We start from the raw sequence: 5,222 nt of genomic DNA on the forward strand, positions 1-5,222 counted from the left end.
CCAACTCCGGCCGGCGAGGCCGCCGGAGAGGGGAGGGAGAGGAGCCATGACTCTCTCAGCTACTCTCAAAGAGGAAGCACTGTTCACAGCTGAGAGCGGTGCGGGGGGGGGGGGGGGGGGGGGGGGAATTCTGCTTCTAACTGAGATGCAACCGAGGAGTGACAAGCAACAGGGTTTTGTCTTGATCTATGAAGTGATAGTGCTTCTATAAAACGAAGACCGAGCTACATGTATACGTTTATTTGAAGATGTATACTGCAATGATATGAAATCTCAACAAAAAGCTACTTCATATTCTAGGCTACTCAATTATTGTAAATTGTGATAAATTTTATAGTGAATAGAAGTGTTTGTTCGTGAACGAGGGAAGTGAAACAAACAAAGAGGGATAGGGAGCTCGCCTCCTTCTTTAGCAGAGTACAAAACCAAGTATGCAGTTATTAAACTGGAGAAGGCAACTGAGTATTTCGCCTCCTTTTCTGTTAGTCCTGGCCGGAGCAGATGAATCTATTTAGTGGGAAAGCGCCCTCGTGGCAGCTATACCCGCGAGGATTCCAAGTGTTCTAATTTATCTCATTACAGAAGATCTCCCACATCAAACATGCAACTGCTTGTGCATAGTTAAGAATTATAAATTCCTGAGATTTTATGAATTTTGTGTTTTGTAGAACTTTAAAGTTTTATTGTGAATTTTATTTTGGATTATTTTTTAACTTTAAAATTTTATAGTGAATTTTCCAAAACGCCAGACTCACTAGTATACATAGCAGTGCATGCAGGACGGGTATCCATTCTCAAATATAAATCGGCCAGTAGAGCATGTTAGACTAGACAGACGTATACACTACGTATACGTATAGGACTCTTTTGTAACCGTATTTTATACCAATATATAATGAGAAGACCCCTACCCGACGAGGCACGTCGGGACGCACAGTTACGTTTCTTTCATGGTATCAAGAGCCGCGACCTGACCTAGGGTTTCGTCGCCGCCGCCGACTTCCGCTTCCGCGCTCCGCCGCCGCAGCTCGTCGCTGCCATGATGGCTTCCGGGTCGTCCGCCGACATCACGGCGTCGACCACATCCTCTTCCTCCGCGGGGCTCTCCGTCCCGCCCGCGTCTGCTACCGCGCCGCCCCCTGCCTCGACCTTGGGCGCCGGCCATGGCGCCACTAGTGGAAAACTGCTCTTTTGCACCGGTTCAAAAGGCCCATATGCACCGGACGGCCAACCGGTGCAAACCATCCGGTGCAAAAGGCCCCCCCCCCCCTTTTGCACCGGTTCGGTTACAAACCGGTGCTAAAGGGGGCACCACGTGGCCGTCTGTGGAGAGTCCGGCGGGGGACTTTTTGCACCGGTTCGTAGTACGAACCGGTGCAAAAGGGCTGTGCCGCGGCAGGGTTTTGGTGCCATTCCCTGCCGCGGTAGACTCTGCCGCGGCAGAGAATTGCACTAAAACGCTGCCGCGGCAGACTCTGCCGCGGCAGGAATTTTCACTAAAACGCTGCCGCGGCAGACTCTGCGTCCATTCGAAACACGGTATAATATTAATGCAAACAATTCAAATATATATATAGGAAACCATTGTATTACATATATCGATCAAAGTGACACACGTTCATGCATATATATATATATATATGTCTACATCAACTTTGATATTGGCGGTTGTCCACATAGTGTTCTCCATCTAGAGCTATGACTTGCTCAAGTAAGAACCCCGCCAGTTCTTCTTGAATTGCTCGTACACGCTCTGTTGCTAGAAGACCGTCCCGCAACCGTTCGATCTAATAATTTGAAGAAGGTACGATGGTCAGTATATATATATATATGTGTATGTGAATGAAACACAAGGTGATAAAATAAAGCCATGAATGTTGTTTAATTACTTACATCAAGTTGTTCCAAAATGTCCCTCACATGATGGGTATTCTGGCGGATGAACTCGCAAACGTAGAACCCGCATAAATTATTCCCGTCCTCTTGCCTCAAGCACTTTACGAGAACAAAGTTCAATCAAAATAATATATATATAATCAAGGATGATAATAATTGTATTGAAACTAGAATCAAAGAGATGCGCGGCCTAGCCATTAGTACTTACCGGTACATTTATTCGAAGTTCTTTATTCTTTAAACCCGGAGCTTTGTTGGTGAACCGTTTCCAAGCCTTGTGGAGGATATCAGCCATGTCCCCCCACGCCTCAAGGGGTTTACTCTTCGAGTCCATGACTTCTACTATCCCGGTGTCGGGTTCAATGACTAGCAGGATATAGTGAAACCTGCGGACACACACACACATATATATATGCATAACTCATCAATTACACTTAACACATGGAGTAAGCGAAAAAGATTTAATGTGTGAAGAGAGTAACACTCACGCGAAGTTGTAAGGAAATAGTATTGCCCTTTTGTATGAGTTTTTCCTTAAGACATGTACCAAGTTATTCTCCGTGTCCTTGGGAGAGTTGTCGACAGTATACCCATTCACGGTATATGGGTCAACGAACCCAAGATCATAGATTTGCCCCTTGCGGCATTCGCGAATCTTCATTCTGCATAATACAGTGAGAGTATGGTTATATGCATGCAATAATGGACGAGCCGCGGTAGAGACTTAATTACATAAATAATACTTACAGATAGTATGCACTCAGCAGAGATTTGTCGAGGGCGTCTTGGTTGAATAACTGAAATAATTCACAAAATTCGATGTTCATCACGTCAGTTCGCCCGTAGTGCTCATCTCTTATTGCCACCATGATCCAGTTCTGGCCGTCCTTACATGCATCCAAGTACCAATTATGTAGTCTTCGCAGCTGTGTTGATAGATTAGGCAACTCCGTAGCTCTGACAAGAGGTTCCCCGTATGTGTAATGGTATGCTAATTGGACATCGTCCGTGTCCATGAATTCGATGCAGCTTAAGTACTCAGGAATACTCATACCGGCCGCATCTGCCTCATCTTTGTATAGTTTTACCATCGTTGCATCAAGGCACGCTAGGACATCGGGATACACTTGGAGCGGGGGGCACGAGTTTTTCTGGGCTCCAAGCTGGGGAACTGGTTTCCCATCTACCTTACTTTTTTCCCACCGCTCTCTTGCTAACACATTTGACTTGCGAATAGACCGGTCATAGTTCGATGAAAGACTTGGCTCAGGTTGATGAAGGTTCTTCAGCAGTTTCAACTTCTTTTCCAGAGATATAGCTGGCTCTGGCTCAAGCTGGGGCTTTTTAAGTTTCAACATTTGTTGCTTGTGCTGTTCAGCTACGATCTTGGCATTTTCCTCAACTGTATAGTCATAAGGTCTCTTGGGAGCAACCTTAGGCACTCTTGGGAGGGGCTCTTGTTTGCGTCTCGGTGATTTGTTACGACTCAGCTGTGTCGTAGCGGTCCGCCTAATTTTCCTCTTATACTTGGGCGGCGGAGAAGGCTCACACGGCGGCGGAGATGGCTCACGCGCCGGCGGGGAAGGCTCACGCGCCGGCGGGGAAGGCTCACGCACTGGAGACGGCTGCATCGGTGGAGAATGCTGGCTCGGTGGAGACCTTGTTGGCGCCTTCCAACCCGGAATCACAATGAATTCCTTTCGCCATAGAACTGTAGTGTTCTTGGCCTCTCCCAGCTCTAGCAAATCCCCTTCACCGGCAGGGTGGTCAAGCCTCAGCGGCCCATACCCATCCATAACTTGATCCACCCCGGCAACAGCGTATCCAGGTGGAACCGGCTTGAAGTGATATCTTTGATCAGGTACCGGCGGTAAGACATAGCCGATCGCCGCCTTGAGCGTTAAGTAGCCCATCGTTTGGAAATGTAGCTCACAAGGTGTCGACTCTGTGATAAAGTCCACAGGGTAGAGATCAGAAGGCATCTGCGGATCCACAGGGGAGGGAGGAGCCATCTGCGGATCCACATCTGCATCATCACCAGGCAGCTCCGTGGAAGCCACGCTGCTCTTCCGCTGAGATCCCTGGCCGGTAGCATCGAATGCAACTTCTTCTATCCGCGGATTAGGTTGAGGTTGGGTGACTGTGACTGAGCCTGACATTATCATCCTCACTTGCTCCTCTAGCTTAGCAACGCGTTCTTGAACCACATCCTTTTGCCTCTGACGGCTTCTATCGGGATATTTCTTCGTTTCTGCAGGAAACCCAATACACCACGGCTTGCCACCTGGTATGGTTCGTGTTCGTCCTGGGTGTTCAGGATTCCCAAGGGCGCATGTGAGCTGGTCCTTCTCTCTTTCGGGACGGAACTTCCCCTCTTCAACTTCCTTTGCAGCATTTCTAAAGGCTTCGATGGGAAGTGGGTTTCCCGATGTCTTTGTGTATATATGCAGAACCCTTGTGCGTCCAACGTGCCCCCATGCGCGTAAAACCAATCCCTTGACCGCTGGTTCCATTTCCGTACCTCTGGCTGGATCCCGTTCTTAATTAGGTCATTCTCCCATTTCTCCCACTTAGGTCTGCCAGCCTTGTAGCCTCCTCGCCCCATGGTATGGAAGTACATCTTATTAGCAGCATTTTTCTTGTTGGTGTCTGACCTTGTCTTTGCCCTCTCCAATGTCTTGTACTTCACAAATGCCTCCCAGTGGTCTTTTATCTTCTCATAGGGGCCCTTGAAATCTGGAGTCTTCTTTTTCTTGGCAAAGGAGTTGTCCAATTTCTTCTTGTAGTCGTTGAACTGCGTTGCCATCTTCTTAAGAGCCCACTTCTTGACTCTTCGTTGTATGCTATTCAGCTCGGGATCCTCAGGGTCTGGCCTTTTATTATCACTATCGTAGTCGGTGGCTCCGGAAATGTGAAATTTACCATGAGTTTCCTAAACATCAGATTTTTGGATCTCGTATCGACGTAAGTAACTCCTTCGTCCGCCTTTGCAGGTTTCTTCCATTTTTGAGTGGTGATCGGGATGGTGTCCCTAACAATAACTCCGCATTGACTTACAAACTTTTTTGCGTGATCCTTGGGAGAAATCGGTTCGCCGTCTATAGCGATTTCCGTGATGATGCACCTTTCATGCTCTTCCATCTTTCTGGCCGCGCCTCGTTTAGTTCTGCCAGTAGAGTGTGTTGATTGGGAGGTCTAAAAGAAGAAACAACGTTAATATATGTATATGCACATATCTGTAGGCTTGGTTAATTAATATATATACACCTCGGCGTGGTGAGCTGATACGTCTCCGACGTATCGATAATTTCTTATGTTCCATGCCA

Source organism: Lolium perenne, chromosome 2 (assembly GCF_019359855.2).
Source record: "Lolium perenne isolate Kyuss_39 chromosome 2, Kyuss_2.0, whole genome shotgun sequence".
Classification (NCBI taxonomy): domain Eukaryota; kingdom Viridiplantae; phylum Streptophyta; class Magnoliopsida; order Poales; family Poaceae; genus Lolium; species Lolium perenne.